The 20,394-nt window shown below is 36.2% G+C and overlaps 1 protein-coding gene across 7 annotated transcripts in view; it reads left to right on the forward strand.

Moving 5' to 3' along the window:
* CREB5 (cAMP responsive element binding protein 5) overlaps positions 1 to 20,394 on the forward strand; it is a 311,336-nt gene that overhangs the window by 246,353 nt on the left and 44,589 nt on the right. The gene's annotated exons all lie outside the window — the stretch shown is intronic.

The following is a 20,394-nucleotide window of genomic DNA, read 5'->3' on the forward strand; positions in this document are numbered from 1 at the left end:
AAAGTTTCAAGTTTAGTAAAAAGAATTTTTTTTACAAAATTCTTCTTTAAAAACATTGAGAAAATTATGATTGTTATCAGGATATATATCCTGAAAATATGTTCTTATATTTTAAGGCTATCATTTATTGTAGATTTACATGGACCCATTGGAACCAATGAAACGTAGCTTTTAACTTTGTGAATAAATATTCTAGCATTAGAAGCTGCATCACAGGTTAAAATGTTCAAGGATTTTATTTTAAGAGAATATCCTGGTTTTCATGAGTCCATGTTTTTGCTTTAGTAAATCAAACACAGTATATCAAATGCAAATTACATTTTAATATTAACTCTGATAACGTGTATGGCTATAATTCAAAAGAATGTACTGAGGAAACATTTTTGACAGACAGAGAAAAAGATAGGAATAGAGATAGATAATGTATCATCTCAATTCCAAATATTACTATTTATTTTTCTGATTGATGCAAAATGTGTATAATTTTACTAAATTTGGTGTGGGGTTACTAGTTTGAACATTCCTGAGCATAAAAAAAATAGAAATGAATTGAAAAAAATGATGCTTATTTGTTCATTTTGCTCACATTTTGCCACACACTTGCTGTGTGCCATTTTTTTCACTTTTTATATAGAAATATTGGGAATATCCTTTTGAAAAGCAAGCACATGATAGCCAGACAACTAATTTTATGAAAGAAATCCATTTTAGTAAAAACAAGTATTTAATTTTGAAATTAACAGCATAATTTTATATAAATTGAAATAATTGAACCCAGCAAGGGGGACTTTTATGTGCAAAATAAACAAATAAGCATCATTTTTTTCAATTCAATTTTCATATCATTATGTTCAGAAACGTTCAAACTAGTAATTCCACACCAAATTTAGTAAAATTGTACGTTGTTTGCAGGCAAAACTATCTATAAATTGAAAAAGAAATTAACAAAAAAGGGAGGCTTTTATGAGCCAAATAAACTAATAAGCATTATTTTTTATTTCAATTTTCATTTCATTGTGTGCAGAAATGTTCAACCTAGTTTCCAAGGGAAAGAAGTTTTCAAATTGACCAAATATAAGCATTTAAAATAAAGAATTTTCAGTGCAAGTCACACATTACCCCCGGAAGCCGAGTAACGACGCTGAGAAATGTTGTGGATTAAATATGGGTCATTTATTGAATTAACATAAATTTAAATAAATTTGAATATGTCAATTTAAATATTTAAATTCAGAACAAACTAAGGACCTGCAGAGGCCAAAACTAATGGGGTGGAAATTCCTACCAGAAAATTCCTTGGCAACTTTGGGCAAAACTCCTTGCTGAACCAGGTGAAGGTACCACCTTCACCTGGATCCAAGCCATGCCCCTTCATTGTGTGGGAGGAGTTCACCCTCCAATCCCCGTGGGAAATTGGATCCGGTGATTCCCATGGACATCCTCTCTCCAATCCCCAATGTTGTTCCAACCTCTAGTTCCTGGAGAGAGGCGGTCCATCACCCTTTGAAGGATGCCCAAAAGGAGCATGCGCAGTCACTTCTAATTACCCATTTCCGCCCCTAACCTGCCAAACCCCAATGACCAGAGGGAGGCCTATACCACTAAGTGTGCCGCACCCCCTAACCAGTCCAGTCCGCCCCATCAGTGTGGAATAGGCGAAAAAATGGCCACCTCTAAAGGGGAGGCTGCAAAAAATTCCTATTCAGCCCCGAGGCGACCTCCTTAGGACACACTGTTGATAGCGGAGGGTGGGCAAGTGTTTGCCTGAAGAGGGAGCCAGAGCAAGGGGGAGGTCCTGTCCAGATCACCCTTAAATAGGGCGACCCAGGACCTCCCCCAGGACCCAGCAGGCAGCGTGCCACCTTGGCGCGCTGCCAAAAGCTGAACTTCCAGGTTCCAGAGCTCAAAAGAGCTGCCGGCAGCGTCTCCCCTGGCTCCGAGGTAATTTCGTCCGGCGGTTTTAAGCCGCCGGACGGGCATGACTCATAAACAGTACAAGTGTACAGTGGTTTTGAACAGAGCAGCAGGGCTAAACAATAATAACCTATTCTTAATATTTTTGGTGTAAAGAAAATGTCAACGAAGTCAGGGAAACATACCTGTGGAGTAGACTGTATAGCTCTGCTGCTCTTCAGATTCATATGCAAAAAGCACTGGAGATCTACGCATGCGTCGGATGGACTAGACGCACCAAGGGAAAGCTCCCCCATATGAAGAAGAAAAAATAAAAGTTAACCCTTAACTACCCTCTCTAGCTTACTAAAAGTGGATTGAGAGGAGAGTGAACTGGATAAACTGTCGAAAAACTTCACCAGAAGGAGTTAAAAGTTGAAGTAAATAACTCTTTTTGACGCGGTTGGGTGAAGAAGTAAGAACAAAGCGAAGATGGCGTCTGCTGTGGAGCTGGAGGAGAAGATGGACTCGTTGCTTAAAGGTTTTGCTGATATGGGCAGATTGCTCCAAGAGATGAAAAAAGATTTATCGGCACTGGGAACCGGAATGGCGGAACTGAAACAACAAACAAAAACTCAAGACCAAAGGATTGGAAAACTGGAAGCGGGGAAATCTCGCCAGGAAATTCGTATCATTAATCTTGAAGATAGACAGCGCCGTGCTAACATACGCTTGAGAGGCTTCCCCAAAGATTTTGGGGGGGGCAAACAACTTATTCAAGAAATCCTCCAGTGGTTCATTGAGAACAAAGTTACATGTGAGTTGCAAGAATTTGAAAGAGCGCATTGGGCTTTTGGTCCTCGCAGGGGTGATTCAAAAGACATTGTTATCAGATTTCTTTCAGAAAGAAGAGCTACAGAGATTTTTAAAGAACTCAAACAGATTTTAAACTTACGCTACAAAGCCTTTCCAATACGTGTTTTAAAAGATTTATCTGCCGAGACTCTCAAGATGAGAAACCAGATGAGAGAGATTTCTTCTCAGCTGTATGAAAATGGGATAAAATTTTCTTGGAGATATCCTGCCACCATTATTGTGTTTAAAGATACTAAATTTTTCCAGGCAAAGTCATTAGAAGAAGGAAGGAAGATGCTTTTACAATTGGGATTAAATCCAGAGGAAGCAATGCAGACCCAGGCATCGATCGACCAGCCAGATGCAGCAGAACAGTTTCGCGAGTCAGAACAAACCAAGGAGGAGAAGATTGCCGAACTTCAAAGAGAATTGGCCTCACTGCAATCGGAGAAGCGTGATCAGCCTCGTGTGACCAGACAGAAGAAAAAATAATAAACTGAACTGAGTTGTCGTGCTAATATGGTATTAAGTTTTTCAACTAATTAACTTTTTTTTTCCATACTTTTGTACTTCTTGTTGGGGGTTCACGCTAGTTAATAAAGGGAGAGGAGGGAAGGAGGGGGGAATCTTTTATTGTCTTGTAAAATGGGGGAGAAGGGAGGGCTTTCAGAGGGAACGTAGATCTAAGAGTGCCTCTCAGTAACGGAAGATTTTTTTCCGTTGCCTTCCCCTGTGGGAAGGTCAGGGGAGGGGCACAAGGGTGTGGATTCTTTGGGAAAATAAACAATTCTCCGGTAGGCTCTGTTTTGTTGAAAGAGGAAATGCATTTAGTTTATGCAGATGGGTGATCTAAGCCTTCTATCTCTCAATGTAAATGGTCTTTCATCACAGAAAAAGCGATGTAGAATCATGAAGCTAGCTAAAGACTGTAAGGCAGATATTTTATTCTTGTCGGAGACTCATAAGGGAAGGGAAAAACAAATAAATTAGTAAAAAATATTGAATGGGAAAGAATTTATCATTCGAAAGGAACGAATAAATCCAGAGGGGTGGCAATAATGGTTCATAGAAGAGTGGATTTTCAGTTAAGCAATATTAAGAGAGACAAGGATGGTAGAATGTTATTTATTAAGGGGAAAATAAGAAATAATCTAGTAACTCTAGCGGTTATTTATGCCCCTAACGTAAATGCAAAACAATTTATAATAAATGTAAAATGGAAATTAGATAATTTTGCGGAAGGTATAGTGGTTTTAGCAGGTGATTTTAATTTGGAACTAACAACAGGGAAGGGGGATAAGAAAAAGTTACATTTAAATAAAATTAATATGATGGACCTCCATCAAAATGTGGTTAAAAGAGACACTTTCTATTCTGCAAGACATAATAAATTTAGCTGTATAGATTACATGCTAATTAATAAAACAGATAAGGTTAAGTTGAAGAAAGCGGAAGTGAAAGCCATATGGCTATCAGATCATGCTCCTATGTTAGCGGTGTTAGAAATAGGGGTTTGTAACAAACAAAGAATTTGGAGGTATAACCCCATTGTCTCTGCAAATGAGGAGAGCAGAACTAAATTACAAAAGGAACTCAATGGATTTTTTAGTATTAATGCAACAGGCGAGGTTAAAGAAACAATAGTCTGGGATACACATAAAGCAGTGATGAGAGGTAATTGCATTAGTACGGAAGCTTTCCTTAGGAAATCCTGGAATGTTAAGAGGAATAATCTATTAAAAGAGATAGAATTAATCCAAGAAACTTTAAAAATTACAAGAAACAGAGAATGGAATTTATTACTATCATTTAAGAAAAAGCAATTGCAATTACTTGATGAGGAAAATTGGAATAAAATGAAGATGATTATGAAACATAGAATTAGAAGCTGGAACAAGAAATCCATGAAGCAAATGGTACATTATTTAAAAAAAAGAAAAGAGAAATCTTTTATCTCTGCTTTAAAAGATAAGGATGGTCTAATAAAACGTAATACTGTAGAAATGGAAAAAATAATGAGAGACTTTTATGGGGAATTATATAAAAAAGAGTATGTTGTTTCACAAACTTCAGAGGTTAAAAAGCAATTAAAGAAAGAGGACAGTCAAATGTTAAATGCAAAAATTACAAGTGAGGAGATATCTAGAGTTATTAAGGGATTGAAACCTGCTAAAGCTCCTGGTCCAGATGGTTTTACAGCTGAATATTATAAAGTGTATATGAACGAATTATTACCGTATATGGAGAAATTGTTTAATAATGTAATGGAAACTTTTGAAACTCCACAGACGTGGAAAATGTCAGAAATTATAACAGTCCCAAAACCAGATCGTGATTTAATGGATCCTAGTTCCTATCGCCCTATTAGCTTGTTAAATCAGGACTACAAAATATTTATGAAAATATTGGCAAATAGGGTGGAGAATATATTACCAAAAATAATTGGAGAAGATCAATATGGATTTGTGAAAGGAAGGAAAATCTTTGAACCAATAAGAAACGTGATTAATGTTCTACATCATGCTACCAGTACCAAAAGGAAATTAAGCATTTTAAAATTAGATGTTTATAAGGCCTTTGATAAAGTTAATCATGAATACCTATTTCAACTATGTAAAGATTTAAATATGGGAAATAAATTTTGTAAAGTTATAGAAACAATATATAAGGATAATGTAGCTCAAATTAGAGTAAATGGCAATAGAACAGAAATGATTAAAATTCAAAATGGAACTAAACAGGGATGCCCATTATCCCCAATGCTATTTGTATTAGCAATTGAGACCTTAGCAAATAAAATTAGAAATGATAAGGAATGGAGAGGCTATCAAATAGGGGAACTTGAATTGAAATTAAACTTATTTGCAGATGATGCTATAGTAATGTCTGAAACCCCAATTGAAATGATGAAAAAAATAATGATATTACTTCAAGAATTTAAAGATCAATCTGGGCTTAAGGTTAATATAGAAAAGTCAGAGATAATATGCTTAAATACTGGCCCCAAAGAGCAAATTGAAATTCAAAAAATTTCAGGATTGAAACTAGGTTGTAAAAAAATGAAATATTTGGGAATTTGGTTATTTAAAAATCCATCCAAAATAACAACGGCCAATTATAACTTAATATGGAAAAAAATCCAGAAGCAGATCAAAAATTGGAAGGGAAAAAATTTAGGAAGAATGGCTAAGATAAGGGCCCTTAAGATGATGATAATACCAAAGATGATGTATTTGTTTCAAGTTTTACCGGGCAGTTTTCCTGAGGCAAAATTAAGAGAATGGGATAATAGACTAAACTTTTGGATTGAAGGAGAGAAAAAATCTAGAATAAGGAAGCATTGGCAGTATGCACAAGAAAAAGAAGGAGGTTGGGGAAGCCCATCTCTAGTAATATATAGAAATGCATTTCAAATTGAAAGGTTAATCGAGCTACAGCTATGGGGGGAAAAGAAATGGGTAGAATTAGAAAGAGAAATTAATAATATAAATAATAAAGAATTATTATTTAAAAATTGGAATAGAATTGAAATCAGTACCCTAAGTGATTCTTTTAAAGCATGTTTAGAAATATGGCTTAAATGGCAGAGGACAAGTGGAATAAAGTTATCCAAGCTATCAACGTTGCATGCACTGAATATAGGGGATGAGGTTAATTTAATTAGAATCATTAAAATATTAAATAGTAAAGGGGTAATGAGAATGGAACAGCTATATGAGAAAGATGGAAGAGTTAGTAGAACTAGATTGGAATGGCTGATCGGTAAACAGCAATGGTTGCAGATTAATGCAATATGTACATGTTTAAATAAAAGGGAGAATAAAGAAGCCTTCTTACGAGAAGAAAATAACTTGGAAAAAATAATAAGGGTAAAGATAAATGAAAGTAAAGGACAAGCCAGTAACATATATAGAATGCTATTGCAGAGGCAAGAAGAGGTAGTTAAAAGTCTAACAAGATGTTGGCAGGATGACTTAAAAATAGACGAAAGAGAAATGGAAGAAATAATAGTAAACATATATAAGATTAAAAACACGAGAGTTAAAGAGATGAGAAGAAAAATCTTACATAAGTGGTATTATACACCTGCACAACTTGCACACTACCAGGGGAAAGAGAAAGGTAAATGCTGGCATGGATGCCAGAAAAAAGGAATCTTTATGCACATGATCTGGGAATGTATAGAAATACAGAAATTCTGGAAGGTAGTCCAGAATGAAATTAATAAAATGTTAAATATTAATTGGATAATTACAAAAGAAACAGCAATCTTAATTAAATATAGGGAACTAGGAGAATCTAAAGAAATTAAAACTGTAGCATTGGAAAGTGCTCAAGCGGTGATAGTATTAGGATGGAAAGACTCTACAAAATGGACACTACAGAATTGGTATTGGTACATGGTGGATTACATACACTTTGAAATTATGGAAATAAGATTAAATAATTTTGATGAGAATAAACTAGAGAAGCTGATGGTGCGATGGAACAAGGTAAAAGATTATATGTTAAGTAGAATCTGTGATGTAAATACGAAAAATAAACTACAATCACTCTTTTAGTAAAAAAAAAAGCGTTCAAGATAGAGCCAAGGATTAATAGATAGACAAATAATTCAAAAGTCTTTGAATCCTTCTATAGGGGTGGTGGGGGTGATGGGGTGTGTGTGTTGTTTGGTGATGGGCACATGCACTGTGCACTGTTATACGTTTGTTTTTTGTAAACTTATAAAATCAATAAAATTTATTAAAAAAAAAAATATGCAAAAAGCACTGTAGCAACTGTTTCCAGATCAGGAAAAAAATTAAATTGGAAGCACTGTACATTCCTGATAGGTCACATTTTTCAAATTATTCCATTTATCAATAAGGATTCTACACAATTTTTTAAATGTATAAAGATACATATAAATATCATTTATATTAATAATTTCACAGTGATAGATAGACTGAATAGGGCATAGACTGAATATAGATAGACTGAATATGGCACACAGACCTTGGGTTTACATTCCAATATTCAACATTCCAATCATTCAACAACCCCAGGCATGATTCCTCACAACTTGTTACATATTATTGAATTGCAAGAACTGAGCCTACTCTTAAGGATGTTTCACCAGTAGAAAAAGTATTTTTTTTAAAAAAATGATGGAAGTTTGGAAACCTTTACCTCTCAAATTTATTGTGAGGATTATAAAAATGCATGTATGTATGTATGTATGTATGTATGTATGTATGTATGTATGTATGTAGATTGCTCTGAGTTCGGGTTTTGCCCCGTGTAATAATTTGAGTGTCTATGCGACGTTTCGGTGAAATCACATTCACCATCATCAGGCTGAAGTTTCAAGCTTCGTGCTATTGTAAATATGAAAATACATATACCCGTGAAAATCTATGAAAACGTATATATATGTGTGTGTGTGTGTGTGTGTGTGTGTGTGTGTGTGTGTGTTTAAACACTGGTTATCTGTATCATTGTCCATGTGTGTGTGTGTGTATGTATGTATAATCTAATTCTGATTTCTTCATTTAGAAATCTAATCTAATTTGAAAGCTTCTTAAACAGTTTTCAAAGAGGAAAAGCCCTTAATTAAATTTTAAAGAGGGGAGATAACTCAGTCTCAAATTTCATATAACTTCAAAGGTAATATGTCCATTTAATCTGTCTATCAGGGTAAATTTGATACAGAATATACAACTTTCAGTCTGGCATGTCCCCCCTCCCCCCCAGTTCTCTAATGTCCTCCCTCCTGAAATGCACCCATCAGTTCAGTATTTGCCAAGTCGAACAGAAAAAAAACATTATTTATATTACTATCCACAAAGTCAGTATGAACACAGTGGCTTCTAGAATCCCCATATCTAAGAACATACAATAAATTGCTTTTAACTACAGAAGTGTTTCCAGATGGAGGATTATGTGATTGTCAGATATATTGAAGGTGAAGACAGATATAATATAAAAAGACAAATCATAGTATTCATTTCACTCTGATTGCAAAGCCAGTTTGGCAATTTTTGAACATGCCCGTGAATCGGTCACTGTCACCCATCTTACAATTTTGATTATTTTTTGCAAGTTAACAAAGCTCTTAACTAGCTGCTTAAAATTTAAGGCATGATGAAGACTGTGCAACCTGTGTATAAGAGGTTTTCTCTAAGACTTATAAAAGAAACTTCTTGTAGTTTTGCTAAAATGGAGAATGAAAATAGGTTGGCAGCAGGAAGGGGCAACTAATTTTTCTTGAAATGATCACTTTTGTTACAAGTGCAGAAAATTGAATTGTCAGAACTGAAAGGTCAAGGTAGTGATAACGTCAATAGTACATGAGGATTATGAGATAACATAACAGAAGAAGCAGAAAACAGTTCCAATTCACATGACTTCGACTTAAACAGGTAGTCCTAAAGTTTCAACCATTCATTTAGTAGTTGCTTGAAGTTACAATGGCAATGAAAAAGAGACTTTTTTGCTACTTTGTCTGGTTAGTAAAATTACTACATCCCTTAAATTGCTTCCATGTATGGACCGTTCTGAATCATGTGGCAATTGCTAACAAAGTACTATGAGTTCCCATGGTATATGCTATATAACCAAGTTGTAATGCCATATATCTTCTTAATTATTTATTTATTAATCACATCTACCCAACTTCCGATCTCATGAAAAGTAACTCAAGGTAGCATACAGTAATCAATTTTTTCTTCAGACCAGGCAACATGATCATAAATGTCAATTTCAACTACTTTAGCTATAGAGTGATGATTTGTAATGTTCTAATATTCACAGAAATTAAATAGTGTCAAACAAGATCCAGATCAACACTGCTGAATTAAGAAATGATGTTAAGAAAGGTTATTAATTGAATCACACATTTTTTAAGTCAATCCAGGTTTCCCAGCTAATGTGGCTTGTCAGAAGCTAGCTGGGAAGTTGCAACCTTCATAAATAAATGCTGAATGACAAGCACCATTTTTAAATTGCAAGTCCATGGGAATGGTGCAACAGTCCTAAGTCATGTTTTTTAGTGCCTTAGTAACTTCAAGCAGTCACTAGATGAACGGTCAAAAATTGATTTCAGCCACCTTAACAAAATACTTAAGTTTGGTCAATTGTAAAAAGTTCTTAATAGAATACAGTAGGATAACAAAGTTTTAAGGGGCCTTGGAGGTCTTCTAGTCCAACCCCCTGCTTAGGCAGGAAACCTTACACCAATTCAGACATATGGTTATCCAACATTTTCTTAAAATCTTCCAGTGTTGGAGCATTTGCCACTTCTGGAGGTAAATTGCTCCACTGATTAATTGTTCTAGCTGTCAGGAAATTTCTCCTTAGTTCTAAATTGCTTCTCTCCTTGATTAGTTTCCACCCTTGCTTCTTGTCCTACCCTTGGGTCCTTTGGAGAATAGGTTGACTCCCTCTTCTTTGGCAACCATTGAGATATTGATATCTGATTATATCAACCCCCATGATACTGCTATCATGTCTCCCCTGGTCCTTCTCCTCATCAAACTAGCCATTCCCAGTTCCTGCAAATGTTCTTCATATGTTTTAGCCACCAGTCCCCTAATCATCTTTGTCATTCTCTCTGCACTCTTTCTAGAGACTCAACATCCTTTTTCATTGTGGCAACCAAAATTAAATGCAGTATTCCAGGTGTGGCTCTACCCAGGCATTATAAAGTGGTTTTAGCACTTCACGTGATCTTGATTCCATCCTTCTATTAATGCAGCCTAGACCTGTGTTGGCTTTTTTGGCAGCTGCTACACACTGCTGGCTCATATTTAAATAGTTGTCCATTAGGAGTCCAAGATCCCTCTCACAGTTACTACTGTTGAGCAATGTATCACATATATTGTACTTGTGCATTTTGTTTTTCTTGCCTAAATGTAGAACCTTAGTTTTTTTCATAATTAAATTTCATTTTTTTAGATAGCGCCCAATGTTCAAATCTGTCAATATCCTTCCATATCTCCAGCCTATCTTCTGGAGTGTTGGCTATTCCTGCCAGTTTGGTGTCATCTGCAAATTTGATGAGTTCCCCATTTATCCCCTCATTCAAGGCATTGATGAAGATGTTGAAGAGTACTGGGCATTAAATATTGAGTGTGGTTGGTCAGCAAGTTTTGAATCCATATGGTGGGGTTGCTGTCTAACCCACATTTTTCTACTTTATCTAGTAGTAGTTTATGGTGTACTTTATCAAATGCCTTACTAAACTCCAAGTAAATTATATTGATAGCATTCCTCTGGTCCATTAATTTAGTCACTTTTTAAAATAATTCAGTAAGATTAGTCTGGATTATCTGTTTCTGACAAATCCATGTTGGCCTTTGGTTATCACTTTGTTTGCTTCTAAGTGTTTGCTGATTCATTGCTTGATTATCTTTTCCAGAATTTTCCATGGTATTGAGGTCAGGTTGATAGGTCTGTAGTTTCCTGAATCTTTTTTTTTTTAAGATGGGAACTACATCAGCTCTTTTGTAGTCCTCTGACAGTTTCCCAGTGCTCCAGGATCTTTGAAAGATATAGTTCAGTGGTACAGATCTCATCTGCCAATTCCTTCATTTCTTTGGAGTGTAATTCATATGATCCTGGTGATTTGAATTTATTTATTTGTTTAGTAGTTTATATAAACATAGCCCCTTACATACCCCTTAGAAAAGGGGAGAAGTCCACTCCAGACAATCTAAGGTTGAAGATTTTGGGGTTGGGGGAAGAAACAACAGAGTCAGGTAGTGAATCCCAGGCATTGATCACTCTATTGCTGAAGTTGTATTTTCTGCAGTCTATTTTGGAGTGGTTTAAATTTAGTTTGAATCTGTTACGTGCTTATGTGTTGTTGTGGTTGAAGGTGAAGTAGTCATTAACAGGAAGGACATTTTGGTATATGATTTTGTGAACTATGGTTAGATCAATTTGAAGGCGATGCAGTTGTAGATTGTCTAATTTTAGAATTTCAAGTCTGGTGGAGTAAGGTACAGTGGTACCTCTACTTAAGAACTTAATTCATTCTGTGGACCAGGTTCTTAAGTAGAAAAGTTTGTAAGTAGAAGCAATTTTCCCATAGGAATCAATGTAAAGGAAAATAATGCATGCAAACCCATTAGAAAAGAAATAAAAGCTCAGAATTTGGGTGGGAGGAGGAGGAGGAAGAAGAAGAGGAGGACAGTTGCTGCTGAAGGAAGAAGGTGAGGTGAGGGGAATAAAAAAATCAAAAACTTTAAAGTTTTTTTTTTTTTAAAGAGGGACTCTGAGGCAGCGAGGAGGAGCACGTGCCTCCCATACACTGTGCCAGACAAAGAAACCTAGGGGGAATGGCAGGAAACTGGATGGGCCTTCCTGCCGCTTTCAAATTTCCTGGGAAATTCTTCTGGACTCAGGTTCTTAAGTAGAAAATGGTTCTTAAGAAGAAGCAAAAAAATCTTGAACACCCGGTTCTTATCTTGAAAAGTTCTTAAGTAGAAGCGTTTGTAGGCAGGGGTACCATTGTATTTTGTTGAAGGAGGGGGAGTGAAGGACTCTTCTTGTAAAATACTTCTGGATATTCTCAATCATATTAATGTCTGATATTCAATGTGGGTTCCATACAGGTGAGCTGTATTCAAGAATTGGTCTGACAAATCTTTTGTGAGCTCTGGTTAGCAGTTCAATGCTACCAGAGAAGAAGCTGCATAAGATTAGATTGACAACTCTTAATGCTTTTTTGGCAATGTTGTTATAATGGACTTTATGACTTAGGTCATTGGCTATGAGTACTCCAAGGTCTTTGACAGAGTGAAGGTCATCTACAAGCTAGGGTAGACAGGTTTTCGCTTACCATTTCGTTCCCTATTTTAACTTGTGTTCTTAATCTATTTTTTGGGGTGCTGTTTTTCATAGATTGGACTGGTTTTTTCCTCTTTGTGTCAAGACACATGCAAATTCAGATTTAGCAGTTTACTAGTAAACTACTGAATTCATAGTTATGATATTATTTTATTATTATGTATTATTTGTCCAGTTTTATCTTAATATGTTTGATTCCAGCTATTGATCTTTATTCATTTAGCCATAGCTAAAACATTTACACCATGTGAAAGTTAGTGCTAGACAGATTTAGCTTTTTACCTGATGCTTGTAGATGAGATCTTCCACACTTTTCTGAGTGTTTTATAAAAATTGAAGCGCATTGTCTGCTTTCCTCTAACAGCTGCTTACCAGAATGATCAGCTAATGGTTTTGACAGTTCTGATCTCTCTTTTGTAAAGATACTATTAAATGTATCAGTAAAAAAGGATGATGTCCAAAAAAGAATAACATATCCTTCAAATAAATGGTACCAAGACATATTTGAGGAATAGCCATAGCACTTAGAGTTATATATAGTGCTTTATAGCTCTCTCTAAGTGGTTTATAAAGTCAGCATTTTGCACCCAACAATCTGGATCTTCACTTTACCCATCTCAAAAGGATAGATGGCTGAGTCAACCTTGAGTCAAACTGCAGGCAGGCGGCAGGCGGCAGCAGTAGCCTGCAGTACTGGATTCTAACCACTGCACCACCATAGGAATGAGTTATATTCCTATGCAGAAATGTGCTTACCCTTTCTTGCATTGCTCTAGAGTGTCTAAGAGGATTCAGGAATTTCTCACTGTAATCGAAAGTACCAATGCTATAGAGGAAATGTAATTTTAGTGTCTACAGTATTTTATTTTAGAAAAGGAATGTATTCAGTAAATTCTTTCTTTCTAGCATGTGGCGACATATACTATACCAACTGTAGCATTATGATTTTAGGTTTGATAAATGGCTGCAGTTGAGGATCATTAAAGTTAGTCTAAACTCTTTGTCTGAAGCCACCTTACTGTATGAACATTCTGCAAGTTACACCAGCTACAAGCAGAGAAGGTGGGAGACTGAAACAAGTCTGCCTGGTGTGAGAATATTAAGAGATTTGGATAGAGGCTCGGAAGTGCTACAATATGAGCCTGTTACAAAAAGCTGGTAACAGAATCAAGCATCACTTCACAGTAGTAACTATACTACTGTTGACAGTTATTCCCCTTAATATAGTAAAATGATTCCCAACTTTGTTATTGGAAAAACTGTCCAGGTTTTCTTAGTTTTGCTCCTGAATGTACACTGGTTCAAGCAATAGCTGGATTTTATAATGTCTTATATAGGAACTAATCCTTATTTTGTAATTCTAGTGTTTACACTTGAAACTCAAAATCGTTATAATATCTGGTAGGTCTACAGGCTCTTTCCACATTCCAGATTTTTACATTGGTAAAGAGGAACACCACTGACTGGGGCGGGGGGGGGGGTTATTAAAAATTTGGCCTATATGGAGCAAAAAAAAATTCTTTCCCCCCCCTCTCCTCCCTCCCTCCCCTTTTCTCTATTTCTCACTTTCTCTCCCTTTTTCTTTCTTTCTTTCTTTCTTTCTCTCTCTTTCTTTCTCTCTCTTTCTCTTCCCTCTCTTTCTCCCTCAATCTCTATTTATCTTTCTTTCTCTCTCTCCCTCCTTCTTTCTTTCCTTCCTTCCTTCTTTCTTTCTTTTTCTTTCTCTCCCTTCCTCTCTTTTTTCCTCTCTCTTTCTCTCTCCCTTCCTCCCTCTCTCTCTTGTGGGTGAAAAGAGAAAGATGATTCCTCAAGTCTTTAGGGTCTCTCACACGTTTTCCCAGAGACTGCCTGGCAACTCGTATGTTCTGTCTGCCACAGAATGGGGCAGCCCCAGACCTTGACCAGGTGTGTGTGTGTGTGTGTGTGTGTGTGTGTGTGATATCTGAGATGGCATTTGTCTCAGAATCCAAGGTCTCTGTTCTTCTTCCCCCCCCCTTCACAGCTGGGACTGCAGCTTCCTTTGAAGCTTTTGTGGAGGGCTTCAGCTCCTGCCCGAGGAACAAGCTCTGCAAATACCTACCGCCCTTGTTGCTTCACAAATACTTGCCTTCGGGCCTGCCTTCCTTCCTCCCTGTCTTTCTGGGCCTTCCCCTCATCCTGCCCAGAGGGATGGAATCTGCCGGAATGCTGCAGCCCCCCCCCCCTCCGGCACCCCTTTGGGAGGGCGGGGCTGGAGCAGAGGAGTGGCTATGGGAGGCCCCCTGCATCATTTGGAGGCTCAGTGCCAGCCCCGAAGTGCCCCCCACACTTGAAGCTGCCCCCAGATTAAGAGCCTGACACAACTAGCACATCCTGAGCCTCCCTCAGGCAGAGGAGCTGCGCGGCTGCCTCTGGACTGTTGTTTCCAGACTCCTGCCGCAGCCCCGGGGGAGGAGAGCTTTAAAAAAAGCGGGACATTTTTCAAAGTCCCTGGGATGCAGGACAAATCATCAAAAAGTGGGACTCTCCCGCCAAAAGTGTGACATCTGGTCACCTTATTCTTTGCACTAGTTCATACATTTGGTAGTTAATTTGTTTTGTTTTGATCATAATGTGATATATGAACTTGTCCCTGGTGATATTTGACTTTGGCTTTTCTGCCATGTGGGCCAGCTTTTTCTGGAGCTTTGAAGATCTTTGAAAAGTAAGTAAGCAATGGGAAAAGAGTGAAGACAGCAAGTGGAATATGGGAGGCTAGCAAAGCAGGCCCAGTGCCTGTGGAGACCTGAAATTATCAGTGCTATCTCAATGCTATATTTGAGTCTGCCCACCATAAGCAAATGATCCTGATAATTATGACGTTATGTGTTGTTACATAAATAACAGTAACAGAGATGTCCAAGCATAGAAGAACTATGGGAAGAAAGGACATGAATGTCTCTGTCGTAGTCTTATAAAATGATCCTCACATCTGAGGCCCAGATAGCCTCTGAAATGTAGATTTATATTAATACTACTTCTAAAAAAGAGTATAAGAAATATTTGTAATACTGGAAGGGGAAGAGATCCAAAGTGAACTTCTATGGCTGAGGGTTGATCTAAATTTGGTACTCCATGGCCCAAATCCAATTCTTTAACCACTTGGCATTCCTAGGAGACCAATATATGATTTATGACATATTGTGATAGGTGCTCATCCCAGAAAACATAAAGAAAATAATAAATGTCATTCAATATTCCTTAAGAAAAAGATTTTGCTCATTTGAAGCATATGCATTTTTTTAACCAGAGGCTTAATATTACAGTATTTAGCCATTTTAAAACCCTTGTTTCCTGTTTAGTTCCTGTTCATTGACAAGATGAAGCAAGTTGAGAATGACATTATTGTCTAGTACCAGGCAATTCTGTTCACAAAAAACCTTTCCTTTGGATGTGGATTTATTCTGTGTATATTTGTAGCCTAGAGAAGACAAATTCAAAATTGCTAGGAATGGTGGGAACACTGGGCTTCTCAAATTACTGAAGCATTTCATTGACATTTGGTGAAAGTGCCACATCTGGGATTGAACTTTAGAACTGCTTTGAGAAGTTATCATCCTGCATGGGTTGCCTAAGTAACTCAAGGATGAGACTTTTGTTTCCCATACAAATATACACACTTCATTTCCCATCTCATCATTGGGTTGTCTTGGAAAAGTACGCAAAAATAAAATTGACAATTGACTTCATTTTTAAAAAGATGTAGTTTTATATAGAAAGAAGGGATCTGATTGATTGGTTGTTCAATAAATCAAATCCCACATTTGTTTAGTTGAGTTTTTTTAATAGGGTATTCCTGTTTTCAGGCCCAAACTGGGTACATGTTTCTCATACAAGATATATGAAGCTTCTGGGATCCAATTGCTGAGTTTGTACTTTAATAAATGTAATATTAGAAAGTTATAATAGTATTATAGGAACTGAAGCCTGTGATTCATTTAAATTGTTTTATGTTTAGTAGTCTTCTAACATTGCACAATGTTAGTACATTTACATCTGATAACATATACTGATAAAAAGATTGTAAAAGTTCATGTTTTAATATTCAATATAATCATATTATAGCTGGTATATTGTATCACAAAATTAAGGGCTACAGTTGCCAAAATTTCTAGCCAAGATTGTCACTGTGAAAAAGAACTATAATTTAAGAAACATAGTTTCACTAGATAACAGCAATTAGGATTACTTTTATGTTCTACCTAGAAATTGAAAATAAACAAATGGAACATTCAGTTCACAGACGCCAGAGCAACAGCTCCTGGCTGGGACCTGAGACCTAGTGAGAGAAGGAGGAGAAAAAGGTAGTGCTTTTTAGCCATTTTCTATTTCTTGAATTCAAAGAGGTTGGGGGGATTCTATTGGCTGGGACGGAGGAGAAAAGTGGGAAAGGAACAGTTTCATTGGCAATTTGAATTCAAACACAGACCATTCATAGATTAGGCTGGGGAGGAATACTTAATGGTGCGTGAACTATATAACTACAAACCAAAAATGGGAGGAGTTTAGCAGTGACAGGGGTTGTTGATTATCTTGGTAAGTACTGTACTTGTTTTTCAATAAATTGTTAAGATGCCTGGCTAGGTACAGTGTAACACTTGTTTGGCTGTTGTGTTCCATAGTACCTTTTGTTACTTGGGATGCTGCCCTCTTTGCATAAGGACATCTAGTTTATATGGTGAGATCTCTAGTTTTCAGTCCTTAGCTTGTATCATGCAGTCAGAAGTGGAAAGATTGTCCCAGCCATGTGTGCATGTACTTTGTAAACAAAGGTACTTTGTTTAAAACTCACTCCATTATTCCCTGAAAAATCCCTGGGGCTATGCTAATGCCCAATTGGAGCCTGTTACTTTTAAATGCCCCACAGTAGGTAATTATCATCTGTAGTCTTGCAATAAACAGAAAGTTGCTGATACGCCAGTTTTGCAAAGATGGCACCTGGGCCTAGTGTGTTAATAAATGTGGGGCTACAGGTATCATGTATGCAATTTGTTGCAGCACCTTGTTCAATGTGCATTTATAGTCACCACAGATGGACATAGACCTATCGTTCTTAAGTATAGATACTTTGAGGGTTTCCCGTTTTGCATGATCGACTGGTTCTAACATTCCTTACTCTATTAGCCTATCTAACTCCTTGTTGATCAATGGCTTTAATGCAAAGAGAACCATGTGGGGGCGTAACCTTATTGGCTGAATCTGGGATCTAAACTAAAAGAAATAGGACTGCCCACATTTAACTTAAGAGTAAGTTTTCATCAGTTTTAGGCTGTGAACAAACTGTAGATTCACCACACAAACAACAACAAAAAGGAGACATATGGTTGAAAGTAGGAAAGTTGAAGAAAGAGACAAAGGGACTAATTTTGGCTATACAAGATCAAGCCTTAAGAACAATACAAAGCATACAAAGAGACAGCAAATTCCACCTGTGCAAAGGAGCTGAAGAAACAGTGGACCGTCAAGTTAGTTGTTATAAGAAGATGGCACAGGTGGAGTACAGAAAATGGCATGACAAAATAGAAAAATGGTAAATTGGGAGATCTGCGAGAAATACCATTTGGCTGTAAAGCAAGAACTAATGGGACCACAAAATAGATAAAGTAATAGAAAATGAAGAGGCCAAACTGTTCTGAGATGGTAATATTCAAACAAGCAAGCATTGATAATACCCTAAACCCTACAATTGTTGATAAGACAAAAAAGGGACTGTGTTACAATAATTAGAGGCATAAGAATGGAAATGAAAGAATAGGAGAAAATCGTAAATATAAAAACATGCAATTAGTATGATGGTAGCAAAAAAAAAAAAAGTCAAATAAAATAAAGATAGCACCAATAATAGGCAGGTTGGGTGCAATCCCTGAATATCTGAAACACACTTGAACACCATCTGTATTAACAAAAACAGCAATAGTCAATTGTAAATGTCATCATCAGAATATCATCTCCTAATGTTAAATGTTATAACAAGATCAATACCCATAGAAAATATATAAACTTATTTATTTATTTTATTTATTTATTAGATTTGTATGCCGCCCCTCTCCGCAGACTTGCTAGAGTTAGACAAGTTTCAGGCAATGAATAAATTCCATTTAAAAATTCAGTTTATTTATAAACAGTAATATGTGCTATAAATATTTTGCCAAATATTATCCAAGGAAAGCTGATTTAATGTGTCATCAGTTTCATATCATCAGGAGGGGACATTCTTCAAATTTTTGCTAGAAAACAGAAAGCTGCTAGACAATGCCAGAAAAAGGCATAAATGACTATCAACGCTAGATTGCATACATTTAGTAAATTTACCTTTTATTCTTATAAAGCTACCTATTATTCTTATAATTGTATGTTTTTTGTTTTATATTGCAGGTGCACTTAATTGTTAAAAAGAACATTAATTCTTTAATCATTATTTTAATAGGCACTCAGGATTTGAACTTAGAAGTGAGATCAAGAACAGTCATCTAGTTAAAGACAGTTTTTTTTAAAAAAAAATTAATAAAGAAAGATTCTGACTTTATGTACTCTTCTAGGGAAAAGTTATAGAAGAATAAGACTTTATCCCAGGATAGAAGAATGGATAGAAGAGTGAAATAAATGGATTGTACAATATATAGTACATTTTAAGTAGGTGTCTGGGATACAGAGAACATTTGAGTAGGAACACCTGCAGATTCTGGTTCCCTGAACATGTCCTCTCCTCTATTCTCCCTGACCATTGAACATCAGTGCTAACTTGAGCCAGGTGAGATAGGGTGACTTGACTTTAAGGGACAAATCTGTGTTTGGCTCTAATCTGACAACAGATCAAAGTCCTATCCAGATTTTTCCCCTCTATGAATTGAGCACAATAGCGAGCTTAAGGATTATTAGAACAGACAATATTTAAAACAAAGTGAAGTGTTTCATATTTTTATGATTATTGGCTCTGTTATCAAGCACATCCTGTAAGAAGTAATTGAGAGTGAATATACTGACTTAAGACTATGCACTAGGAAATGTGCTATGTAGGGTTTTTGTTTTTCAAAAAAAAAATCAGCTCTTTGTTTTTAAATTGAAAGCTAATTGAAACAGTATTTCTAATTAAATCAATTCATTCTTTATTTAAGAAAACTTCCCCAGTTATTGTGTGTTTATTGGGTTGCTAGGGGTTCCTAATGAAGTATGAATTGAAGTGTTTAATGTGAATGCCAGATTTTTTTGAGGATAAATGGTTCTAACATGTCTGGAATGGTGTCCAATTGGTTGAAAACTTGGCCAACAGCTTAAAAAGTGACATCGTTTTTGGCAGTGATTCTTTTTTTTTTTAATACTAAGCATCTTATAAGATTAATGTTCTTCTAAAAGAATAAAATATATTTGAATATATATATTTAATTTTTTCCTGCAAAGGAGATCCTGTAAGAATAATTTATGTAAGAGTCATATTTGCATTGGTAGAGAAGCACTCATAGCTGAGATAGACCTGTATGCTCTACAGACTACATAAAATGGCACAATATGCAATTCTGCCCCATTCATTAACCAAATGCTGAAATTCTGGACTGCAACAGTCTTTAGACCATGTTGTCAGCACTGAAATATTGTTTCAAAGTGGGTTCATAAATATACAGTAGTCCCTCACCTATCGCTGGCGTTACGTTCCAGACCCGGCCGCGATAGGTGAAATCCGCGATGTGGAATTTATCGACTGATAGTACTTATTTAAGTATTTATATTGTAATTGTTTGGTAAGTTTTCATTGTTTTAAGTGTTTATAAACCCTTCCCACACAGTATTTATTTTAGA

Source organism: Erythrolamprus reginae, chromosome Z (genome assembly GCF_031021105.1).
Source record: "Erythrolamprus reginae isolate rEryReg1 chromosome Z, rEryReg1.hap1, whole genome shotgun sequence".
In the NCBI taxonomy this organism is placed as follows: Eukaryota; Metazoa; Chordata; class Lepidosauria; order Squamata; family Dipsadidae; genus Erythrolamprus; species Erythrolamprus reginae.